This window comes from Zeus faber, assembly GCF_960531495.2.
Source record: "Zeus faber genome assembly, chromosome: 1".
Lineage (NCBI taxonomy): Eukaryota > Metazoa > Chordata > Actinopteri > Zeiformes > Zeidae > Zeus > Zeus faber.
The window spans coordinates 57,930,849-57,943,921 of record NC_137193.1 but is presented as its reverse complement, the minus strand read 5'-3'; the positions used below and the strand labels follow the sequence as shown (position 1 = coordinate 57,943,921).

Sequence of the window (13,073 nt, the reverse complement as noted above, 5' to 3'; positions counted from 1 at the left end):
AACGATAGGCGAGAGTCGGAAGAGTCGGTTGGCTCTGAGTTGTTCATTCTGTCACTGTTATTTATTTCGATGAATGCCAAGTTCCACTCGTTCGCCCACTCTTTCTTTTGGTCGTTCGCAGAATGAACCGCCGCGAGTCTCTCGTCGCCACTGCCGAGCCGTGCGCGCAGTTTGACTTGACATTTCAAGCCGAGAGCAACATTTCACTTTTTTCAACCTCTGAAGTCGAGATCGCATCTTTTATTTTTTTTCATTTCCCTTTTGTGAAAACTAAAAAAAAAAAAAAAACAGCCCAGTTCACAAACACTGTTATTGTCCGTGCACAAAGCAAAAAACTGGTTCTGCCCTCATAATAGAGAATAAACCAAGAGATAAAGTATAATTATATGTTTATGTAACACACAGACACATTCAACTTTTCATCTAAAATTGCCGCCCGACCGTACACACCGCACCAATCCTTTCTTCGAGATATCCTGCTGAAAAGACATTAGAGACTACATGAATGAACGTGACAAGGTCCTACAGTGCTAGTTCTACCAACTGTAAAAGGCTCTTGTTGTATGTGTGAGGCACCTTGTGGGGGCAGCCACGCTCCCACGGCCTTCGATCAGATGCCGATCAAGCCACGGCTTTTATTCTACTTAGTTGCGTTGGCAGGACGGAGGACTGAACTTCAACCGGAGGGCCGGGCTCTCAAGGCCTGCGGGTCGGCCCTCGTTTGCCAGCAGATGTGCCCATCTGAAGTATCCACGAGTAAGACACTAAATTCTACCAAGCCTTTCTAATGACCCATTTGTTTTTCTTTCCACTGTAGGAAAACTAAAACAGGATTTTTAAAATTGTATTTTATTTTATATATTATACAAAGTGCATTACTGAAGCGCCTCTTCCATCTTTAAAAGAAGACCAAGGGATCTGTTGGCATAGAATGGGCTCTGTTTGGATGCACGGTTTTGCTGGATTACTATAAAACTATATTAGGAGAACAATTATGGCAGCTTATCAAGTTAGCTTCTGGGCTTATGGATGCTAGAGAGGTTAATAACAGAGCACAACAAAAATATAAATTGTCACAGGTCTCACACACACACACACACACACACACACACACACCAAATCATGTTGCATGCACCACGCTTGTAGGATTGTGCCACAAGACCCTAATCCAATGCACACTATCAATTATAAAGTTAAGGAAAATAAATGGTAGCGGGATTTTAGAAAAAGCAAGATGGCTACATCTGGTCAAGTCATCTGCCCATAAAATTAAGACTCAAGCTTACATTGTGCCAAACCTCCAATAATCATGATAATCTTTTATTAATAGCCTAATATCAGTGCTACATGGGGAGGGCACCAGTAATTACAGCTGCTCTTCCCCTCTCTGTCTGCCTGGTGGCCTACTTTAGGGAGCAACAATAAAGGACAGGTCTGCACCCCAATCTGCCATCCATCCATTCTTTCCTCCCTCTCTATCCATCTATCTATCCATCCACCCACTCATCCATCTCCTTCCTCCACTTGTGTCTCATCTGTCCATCACAAGGGAAGAGGAGAGGATGCCTGTGAATCCCCCTCCTTTCTGAGTCAAAAAAGGAGTGTGTGTGTGTGTGTGTGTGTGTGTGTGTGTGTGTGTGTGTGTGTGTGTGTGTGTGTCAATGGATTAAATATATTAAATGCAGCAGCCCACAACGTTGTGTGTGTGTGTGTGTGTGTGTGTGTGTGTGTGTGTGTGTGTGTGTGTGTGTATGTACGCGCATGGGGGTTGGCGTTCCACAGATGGCTTGTGGCAGACACACATAGCCCGCAGCATCTCACTGACAAGTGTGTCAAACAGGTTTAATTGTGGCAGTGAGTGCATCTGTGTGTGTGTATGTGTGTGTGGACGGACAGATGGATCTCTGACAATGACACAGGAACTGACTCTGCCCCTCCTCATTCAAAGTAAAGGAGAGTAAAGAAAACGATGGGAGAGAGATATTAATCTGCGCCGCCCAGTGGGGGCTTCCCACCGGCCCCACGGACAATAGGCCAACAGAGCGGCATCATGCATCCCATTTGCATTGTGCATGCATAATCACATGTGAGGCATGTACAGTATGTGTGGGCACCGCTGACATGTGACCCCACGCCAACCAGGCAGGCAATCAGACAACTAGGCACGACCCAAAAGATCCACTTTTCAGAGATGATTTGTTAATTGCTCTGGGAGAGGATAATCTGTTTCCCATACGTCTGCCGCACAGGTGCCACACGTGACTGTGAACGTGTGTGTATGTGCGTGTGTGTGTGTGTGTGTGTGTGTGTGTCTGTGGGAGAGAGAGCCTTAACGGCTGTTTAAATGAAAGACTGGGTGCTGCATGTATAGTATGTGAATGAGTGAGTGAGTGAGTGAGTGAGGAAGTGTGTGAAACCAAAGCATATAGAGAGGAGTGTGTGTGCTGGCTGGAAACTGCCACAGGTCTTCCCGGGGATCAGCTGTATGAGTTTATGAGTTTGTATTTTTCTGTTGCCATGGCCGCCGAAAAGTCTGGTGAGGCGCTAGCATTGTCTCTTTGAAAAGTGCCACTGTCCAGAAGCTCATACCCAACACTGAGGGGAGCGACAGAAAAATGTCTGTTTGAATTACTAATGCAGCAGTACATGGAGTTTAAGAAGTTAGAAATTATTCATGTAAATAACAAAATTCTGTTTCTACACAAGAGCTTAATGTACACAGTGTATTTGCACACACACACACACACACACACACACACACACACACACACACACACACACACATATATATATATATATATATATATAAGGTCACATGCCACCTGTGATCCAGGCTCCACCATCCACTCGCACTACAGCACTTTTGTTTTTTTGTTTTTCCTCGAACCCTCTCCACATAATCCTTTAACTCAGCCCTCCCCCTCCCATCTCTGCGGTCTATTGTACCCTGTGAAATGAGATAGAGAGGCAGACGCCATGGAGAGGACGACACACGCTGACACGGCTGAATGGAGCCATCGTGACCCTGCAACACCTGTGGACAGCCTCCTTATCTGCATTATTGTCTGTGTGCGGTTCTCTGAGCACGAATCTGTGGAAAGAACGAACGAAACAAACCTTTTGTCTACCCAGCTCTGTTTTTCAAAGTTTTTCTAAATAAAATAAATAAGAAATAAAAAAGGAGCGGAACATTCATGTGTTGATAAAATCCTGTAAAAAAAAGTTGGGCTGAGGATTTCTTCTATGTGGGCATTTTTTTGATTTGACCATTTAACGGATTGTTTTTTTTCCTGTATTAAAGGATGTGTGTATCATTGTGTGTTGCAATAAGTGCTAAATAATTGATTATTGTCTGCACCACTGGCATCAAACATTGCATTTTGCCTGTTTTTCGGGGGTTTTTTCCGTCTAGTTTTGAATAGGGGACTTTTGAGTAAACATTCAACTAAAATTATATTGAAAACATTTTTAGAAAATGACTATTTTTTTAAGCGTTTAGCGCAATACTCGGGTGATCTATCAAGAGGCACATGAGGGTGGATGCAGTGTGCACGCTCGCTTTAGAACATAAGCCACGGAGTGAGGGGTGGAGGCTGGCTGCAACGCTAGACCAAATTAAATGATGCCTGATAGGGAGAGATGACCAAGGTTAATAACAGAAGAGGTAAGAGAGCATGTTGATTAATTGGTTATTTAATTTCCAAGGAGACACAAACGTCTCTGCGATATGGAAACAATGCCCCCCACCCCCCCACCCAAATGTGCATGGGGGGAGCCTCACTGTACAACATCCGTCTAGTCTGCTTGCTGCTTGGTCTATTTTTGCCCTTATTATCTCTAGCCCACAGTGCTTTCGTATTTCGTCTGCCACCGCAATAACTAGAGTGGAAAGTACAATTTAACAGCAGACACGCATAGGCTGTTCCCTGTGCAGTCCCCATGCTAAACATAGACTTTGGCGGAGTTGGGGACTGCCCCCCCCCATCCGACCCCTCCTAGTCCAATATACACAGCAATGTGTGCGCGCGCGCACACACACACACACACACACACACACACACACACACACACACACACACACACACACACACACACACACACACACACACACACACACACACACACACACACACACACACACACACACACACACACACAAATAGAGCAGTTGCGTAATATGGCGGGGCACTTTTGTATATATTATGCATAAGCATTTTTCAAGTGAGACTGTTTGGGGACAGGAGACATACATAGTACGTTAAAATGTTCTGGGTCCTGACTAAAAGTATTGCCAAAATACATGTCTTCTTTTTTTGGAATATTGTTATTATCAAACATTAGATTTTCTCAGAAAATGTCTTCTCACTCTGCTAATGAGATTCATCAGAAAGTTCCTGTGATGCCAAAAGGACCTCAGGATTACCCAGACCTGGGTGTAAAAGAAAACTGTGTATTTATCTCAAATAAAAAAAGCAAAACAACAAAAAAAAAATAAAAAATCAAGAGGCGTTAGGGTACATGTAGGTATGCAAGTGTGTGTGTGTGTGTGTGTGTGTGTGTGTACGGCCGCAGGAATACATTTGAAAAGTACGTGTGTTTAGGAGTGTCTAAGTATATTTCCGTGTGTTAATTTGTCTCCAAGGGGCATACGGGAAATTGTCCTGGAACATGCAGTCACAGTGGGACTGCGGCACTCAGCAAGCCATGCAGAGAAGCCATATTTCCTGCCTCGGTTACATATGGCTGCTCAAACATTTTCTGGCTGATACCTCTGACTCGGCAAACTCACCTCCATCCTCCATATTAGCGGTGATTTTGTTGTGCTGCCTACTACGGACAAAGGGCGTCCATTTACTAGCTTTGAAAGGTTACGTAATCATAGGACATTAAATAGGACATCAGCTCTGGGATCCAAGGTTGTGGAAAGATATTACTACACTTTTGTTATTCAGGGTCCTACTAGCAATAGACACAATATTGTGGATAGGGCTGTGACGATAACCACATCACAGAACACTGCGTCACCTGACGTCATTGTGGGGTGGAGCTCATACTGTCATCACTGCAAATAATAATAATAATAATATTATATACAGTATATATGTTTTTGTATTATTATTTTTTTTGCTGGTGAAAGTTACAGGAGGGACATTTTATGTCCATTAAACAGATGGGGGATTTCTTTTGTGTGTGTCTGATTATTATTAATTATTTCTAGGGCTGTACTGAATCAGAACGAGCGCTCAGACGGCTCCGTGCCCCGTCCCCATTCCTCCGAATAAAACAACTAGAAACACACTGTTTTTAGTTGCGGGGAATGGGGGACGGCTCTCCGTCATCGGAGCGCACGGAAAGCCGTGTTCCCATATATATATATATATATATATATATATATATAAAAATAAAAAACACAAATGTTTTAAAAAAGTAAACTTTAGGCCTACATATCTTCTAAACATAGGCCTATTCCAATGTGTTCTAAATGTTTTTCTTTTTTTAATAAAATAAAAAAATCCTGTTTTCCCATAATTATATTTCCCGGGAAACGGTTTGGATGAGCATTCCCAGGAACCCTCTTTCCCGATATTAAACCCAAGTCCGTGCTACACATACAGAGGTTGATTTAGAATCCATTTGAGAAGGAGTCTGTGAACAACTGCAGGGATACACAAAATGCAGCTTAAGCTTTGTAAGACGATACAAGACAATACGCCGGTTGGCTCTGATCAGCGTCCGATCGGGCCTTTGATCCACTGCTACTGCCGTAGGATCCCCGCACATCGGAATTTCCTCAGCTGCTTTGGTCTCGAAGAGCCGTGCGCCGACTGGGAGTCATGTGCGCTTGGACTCGGGCAAACCAATTAGCTCTGCCGTCTCCAACTTTCCAGCTCAGCTAATTCAATGAACAGCTTCTTCGCTCTGTTGTTTCCCACTCTTCTCTTCTGCACCGCCATGTATCTTTCCTTCCCTCCTGCCTCCTTCATCCTCTCCAGATCTATTCCTCCTCCAGTCCAGCGATCAAAAGCCACCGACTATCGCTTAAATTGAATTTTATCCTTCTCGGCAATCGGTTGATTTGCCTGGCATGGCCATTCAATAAAACCGCTCTAACCGGGTAATCCCTCCTAACGTACTTTGTGGGCAAGCAGAAGGAAATGCTCCAAGTACCTGAAAAGATTTTGATTAATTATTGACACAGGCCTACTAAGAAACCTGCGCATCTTTGCAGGCACCGTCTGTTGTCGTCTGCTCCTGTTGTCGTCAACTGCTTGGCAGCTCCGGGGGAAATGGATCGGGTTTGTCACACAATAGTCACCATCATTTGAATCATTTTTTAAATTTGGACATTTTTACTTTTGCATATTTGCCTTTGCCTTTCCACCATGTTTATTCAGATCCGTCACAGTTTTCAGGATCAAACCGAGAGCTAGCATGAAGCCAACTGTGGTTTGCATTTGGTAGCTCACTTTGTCTTGAAACCGTGATCTTAGGCGAGTAGTCTCAACCAAGGCTGACGGATCAGAATTTTGGGGGATCAAAACGCAGAAAGGTGAAAAACCGCCACAAAGTTCAACCGCTACTACGCTTCTGAGTGTCGCCACGGTTGTACATTGCGACATCATCGCTGACTCCGTCTTTCAAGGTGAGGCCGGAGATGGCGGCAACTGAAACACAAAGAAAAGTGTGCCTCGTTTCAACACATTTGTCTGTGCCCGTCTCCCCGCTGGCTTATCTTTCTCTTTGCGTCTTTGAGGTGTGCAGACGGACAAAGTGGTACATGAGCAGACAAAGCCGGCAGGCAGACGCCATCAAACTGACGAATGGGCAAAAACGGGCTGAAACGCGGTCGTCAGACTGGCAAAGCATGACAAAGCAAAACAATCGGATGCAGGGAAGGAGCCAGGAAGCGCTGCACGCAGCAGGCAGGCAGGCAGACAAACAGACACAAAGGCGCACAGACCAAAATCATTTACATATCGCTCCTTCCTCCTACTCGGTCTCCCCCTCCCTTCCTCCCCCCCCCCCCCGGTCTGGCAAGCACTCAGAGCAGAGCAGACGAGAGCTGAGTCGGTAACGGCTGATGTCATCGTGCAATGTGAGCATCCCAGTGGCCCTGATCCCATGATAGAATGCTCCTGTGACCTCATGAAACAAGTCGCCGCCGCCGCCACCCGTGAAATGCAAAACTGCAAAACGCTCTCCCTCTTGGCTCGACATCATATATCGCTACGCGTGTGTTTCAACTCTGCCTTTTTAAAAAAAATTTAGCCATCTCTCTCTCTTGATGTGCTGCTCCGATAGCGCTCATTTTCCCCTAATCCCACCCATTTGTTACACAGTCCTTTCAGTTTGATCACCCCCTGCTCTCCTCTCCTGTTTTCCCTGCTTTTGCTCCTCCATATTTGCTCTCTGCCCACACGCCCCCCCCCCCCTTCCCTCCACTTGGCTCTGGAGCTTTTGTTAGTCGTCAAGGCAGCAGGGCACCATGGCTCAGCATTACTCATGCAGGAGCATAGTCAGCTGGCCAGCCGGCAAGTCATGGAGACGGGCAGACAGAGAGAGAGATAGACAGACAGAGAGACCGGCCCACAGACAGAGGCAGGGCTTAGAAGGAGCTTTAAAGAAGCCAGAGTGCACATTTAACACTTTCCTCACCGCTAGCCATCTCCAAAGGCTGTCAAAAAGGTTTCAATTGACCGGTTAGTGGCTGACATGATTGCTTCACATTTTCATTCATGTCATTTTTTACCTTAATGTCAGCTATCCTCTGAATAATTTTAGATGTGAAGCAAAAATCTATAGCGGCGACTACATACACACTGTACTCACATAAATCTACATGCAGTGGGAATGGGAGGGCTGGTACAGACATCAAAGGAAAATATAAATATCACGTATGCATTAAGGCTCACATCTTTGACATCGTTTGAATGCGTCTTCTTTCAGAGTGGCACTACCCCTGCAGATTAGCATGCCAGTCTCTCAAGACTAGCTGCAGGCGGTGCTGACCTGGTTTAAACTTGGAAAGCTGTGAAGGGGGTCCCCTCATGCGTTGACCTAGAGCCAGGGAGGATTACAGAGGCGGTAGAAACTAAGTGTGTCATCGCTTTAATGGTTGTGAGGAGTGGGAAGAAGAGTGGGGACCGAAGATTAACAGAATGGTGCTGACCTTAAGGTAAAGAATGACCTGTCTTGAGTGTTCTATTTTGTGTGACTATTTTATTCTGTTTTTCTTTCTACAGTGAGGATTAGACACTTCCTGATTCAGAAACCAAAAGTGCCTCCATGTCTTGCTCTGCCTATTCACTGAACAAGCTGATTTCACTTATTAATTGTACCTCTGGGTTGTTTCAAGTAGAAAATCCATATGGTGGGCTCAAAACACTGGGAAGGACTCTGTGCATCTGGAATGCCCATCTCTGCTTACAGTATCAATAACATTTGACAGAGATAGATGGCAAGACGCAGCACATATAGCCATTGATTACAAATTTCAAAGCAGTTCATATTTCACATTTTTTTCACGTCGGATTAAATCATTGACAAATTCATGTGAACATCAAAGTGCTTGGATTGCTGCTGAATGTGAAAACCAGCTGGTCTTATCGTTCCCAAATCAGCATTCCAATCTCACATGCTGCAACTAGCAGGATTTTTACATGAAATAAGTTAAGTTGCAAAGAGCCTCAAGAATGTTGCAAGGAAGCCAACTCAGGCCGAGTTACAGTAAGCAAACCGTCTTTAAATGGAGCAGATGAGCTTTGCGAGCAAAGCGTACCTATTAGAAAAACAAGTTCGGAGCTGAATTTGAGGGATTCGCTGCAAAGAAGGGCAGCCATTTGTTCTCTCTGCCCATGAGAGGTCAAGGAATATCTGACCCTTATCTGTGTCAATATTGTCTAAGCGCAATACTCATTTTTATTAAGTGTGCAAGCCTCTAATTATGGACAGTGGATCATTTGAATGCTGGATTATTAAATGAGTCATGAGTGTAAATCATAAGTTAGGGGGTATGGCTTTAATTGCCAGCAATTTGAAAATGTATTTTACGTATATGTACACGCAAAGAGAATTGAAAGGAAGGATTGTACAAACGCGAAGAACATCGTGATATTTTAGCTTTTCGAATTTGGCTTGTTTTCAAAAGAACCTGGAATAAGATCAGGGACAACACAATTCTGTCACAAGCTTCTTGGGCCGGCCTTGAGATTTAATAATAAGTTCCTAGCTGTTTCTCCGGTTGACTCGGGAGCCGGCCCAAGAAAGTTCCAGGATCAACTCTCCAGAACAGTGTTGAAGCCGGGCCACAAGCATTTCCTCCAAGCTACAGTATTGTTAAACTTTGAGGCTAGGGTGGCATATGAACAGTTCTAAACACCCAGGAAATTTTTTTGCTTCGAGACACTAGTTCAAACAGGGCTGCTATGTTGGGCCTGCTTAGGTTGGGCTCAACTAAAAATGTTTACGATCCCTCGACAGTGAGGTAGAGTAACAGGCATTCTTTGTCTTTCTAAGACAAAGAAAAGTTGGCGACACAGGTAGAGGAAAGCAATGTTATCCCAAATTGTAATCTTTGTTGACCCTGGCTTCCTATAAATCGTAAAGGCATTGCAATTTTAAAAGATGGTTGTGTTTAGGCCAAAAGGCAGGTCGTTTGAATGGACCAAGAGACAGAGACTGCGGCAGTCTTCACAACCTGACCCAGTGTGTGTGTGTATGTATGAATGTGTGTGTGTGTGCGTAAGTTAGGAGTCTGTTTGGGTGTGCTTTTGGGCGACATGTCAGTGGCAGGTGTACAAACATATTTACCCTGAAAGCCAAAAGGATGAGCCCAATGTTTGTCACACTCACACATGGCCTCCTGTGGTAACAACAATGCAAGGTCACCAAACCCCCCTCCTAACACACACACACACACACACACACACACACACACACACACACACACACACACACACACACACACACACACACACACACACACACACACACACACACACACACACACACACTTTCTTGGTAACTGTAACTCTGACAGCGCAGCTTTCACCAGACTATATGAAAACCTGTCAGCTTGAGCCAAGCCAACCAGTGACTTTCCCAAGATGTGAGGGATTCCAACACTCAAAGGCGGAAATTAAGGATTTGCCGGAGGAAAGGGAGAGCTTGGGATGAAGAGAAAACAAGACTTGGGAGGTAAACAAAATGGTTCTACAGTGGGGGAAAATATGCTGTGATGCTGTGAAGGCCAGAACTCCGGTGCCACTAAGCCCAGGGTGTGAGAGAGGGAAGGCAGAGACACTCCCTCCCTACAATGGTCAAAATAAAGGGAGAAGACACACAGGTCACATATGGCTGTTTGTTGGATGCTTCAATTTTCGCACTGAGTTTTGGTAGCAAAAAAGTGGTATTGCATTATTCCTCAGGAAACTGTTCTTTATTTCTGAAAACAAATAAGCAACATTTCCACTGCAAGTAAAGCCAATCCATCAGGTTGAACCACTACTGAAGACATTGATACAGCTCAAACAGCAGTGGAAATAAGATGATATAATATATGGACAAAGGACAGACAATAAACTGAAGCAAGACCTGGAGACGTACAGTACACATCAAAAGGGCACAAAAGTCATTCTATTCCAGACCATATAAACCACTTTGACTTTGACTGAGGCTGATCTCGTCTCAGAATCTGCGATTCTCAGATAAAGGTCAAGTAAATCACGCAGGTTTGTCTGTAGATGCCTATGGCGTGTACCCTGGCCTTGTCCTTGACAAGATGGGTAAGAGAGCGACCAGCTAAAATATAGACAGGAAACTAGGCAGATACAAGATGACCTTTTCTACCACAGTGCTGTCTGTAGATTCCCTAAATGTAACTTGCTAAAAAATAATATGTTGGCTAGCATTTTATGTATCTATTTACAATGACAATTATACCAACGCTATATTGTATAGTATGATATGGGTGTGGTAGTGTACTATAGAATGGGTAGGTTACTATAGAATAGTGTACAGTTAAATGGCATAAAGCATGCATTAAAAATTGTAAGCTTTACACATTATTACATCTGGGCTTCTGGTGCAAGGGACAGTCAAGAGTTAACTCCAGCATGCTAAGCAGAGGGTGAAGAGAATGTGTAATTGAGCATTTGAATATCACTCTGACAGGTCAAAGAACAAGATAAAAAGCAGCACCAATTCCCTCCTTCACCATCACCAAATCCCCCGTCCGGCAAGAAAAAAAATCTGCCACTTCATGCTGTGCTAATTTGTAGGTACTGGGGTTTGATGCTTTATGAACAGCATTACAGATAACTCATGAACAAAAATTACAGAAAAAAAAATTGAAATTGTAGTACAAAGGCGATTTGGGCATAAGCTTAATAACCCCAAATCCCTCCACACAGAGTAACTCGGTTTTTAAGGGTTTTGAGTGCTGAAATGAACTGAAATGACTTTGAGTGTGACGTGACAAGACCTTGCTTGTCAGCTGCTCAGAGGAGGCCACATGTTCAGTGAATGACTAATATCTGCTAAGATGAGCTGCATCATAGGCCTTTCACTGTGTGTGTGTGTGTGTGTGTGTGTGTGTATGTGTGTGTGCGCGTGTTTATGTGTATTTATGTTTCTGCATGTGCTTACATGTGTGTGTTCAGGGACAGTGAGATAAAAACTGTAAGAGGAAATGAGAAAGATGGAATTTGTTAGAGGTTGGATTGAGACAAAAGTTTGTTCATTTTTAGATGGGGGGGGGGGGGGTAGAGGGGGAGGGGGAGACAGAGGGGGGAGAGGGAGAAAGAGAGGCCGGGAGGGGGGGGGGGGGGGAGTAGTGCATGATCTCTCAGCTGGTGTTGGCAGAGTGTGATCAGCTTGTGATCCACTAGAAATTACATTAGAAGCAAACTAGAGGAGCAATTGAATGGAGAGGGGATTGCACAGCTATGTGAAAATATTAAAGACGCACAAACCTTATTATTCTATTTCCTTCCTCAACCTTGGACCCCCCCTCCCAGTCATCAGCTAATGCATAATACTGTAATCATTTGAAACAACATTAGAGACACTGCATATGGTACTATTTGCTCAGAGAATGCACGGGCGAAACAGTGAACGTATAGGAAGACTGCAGCGAGTCTTGGAGAGAGCAGGCGATGAGAAAAACAAATCCAATCACGGCATTTTTAGCAGAAGCCGGCCAGATGAGGATACAAGCAGGAGATTGTGCATCTGCACATGACACAGCACTTTATTACATTTCGTTTTCCCCTCTTTGCAAAGAGCTGCTACAGCAGATTTAGCACCAGAGCACATGATAGCAATAAAGGCACTTCACACAAAGTGAATTTATGTCTCACTTAAAAGAAACACTAAGAGTCATGTCCAGCAAGTTCTGGATTTTATTGAACGTCAGTGTGTTTGAATGTTTTATTGAATTTGCCTCCCTGGGAGACGCTGGCCCACAGACAGCTACGCAAACGCCTGGGCAGGGGTGCTGCCGCTGCGGGCAACCCAACCACGTTCGGCGCAACATCCCCATGATGGAGGTTCGGGTCGATGGTCACCTATGTACCAGTAAGAATACAAGAGGGCGGACTCCAGGCTTTGCTGTACTCCAGCAACACCTGGTTCCACCTGGGGATTTGGTAGAGGCGTCACGGGATCAATTGTGCGGCTTGAAGGGGAAAAAGCATAAGGTGGAGGTTGCGGTTACCGTAGCTCCCACCTTTCACACTCCCTGATTTTTGGGTATTGACTGGCCAGGGTCTGGCACGTTTATGAGGGAGGCTTGGGGAGTGCACTCACGGTCAGTAGGGAAATGTGAGTGTGGCGTGGCGTGGAGTGACTTGTTAGTGCAGTGACTTGTTGTGAGGTGTTGTTAGTGGTTGCTGCAGGGTCGGGACCGGAGGAGTCCCCCCTTGGGTTCTACCCCGGTCCCAGTGTCTCCTGCACCCATGATTTTCCTCTGGAGCAGTCCTGGGACGTTACCCTACATGTGTCATTTAAGCGGGTAGTTAAAATAGATGGCAAATTGGTGCGCCCTGACGCCGTCCTTACTCACCCGTCTTTCT

At 44.8% G+C, this 13,073-nt stretch overlaps 1 protein-coding gene across 1 annotated transcript in view; it reads right to left on the bottom strand.

Annotated features, from left to right (window-relative positions):
- The window catches only part of pik3r3b (phosphoinositide-3-kinase, regulatory subunit 3b (gamma)), a gene marked incomplete at its 5' end in the record, with an annotated part of 171,857 nt that overhangs the window by 12,328 nt on the left and 146,456 nt on the right, over positions 1 to 13,073 (bottom strand). The gene's annotated exons all lie outside the window — the stretch shown is intronic.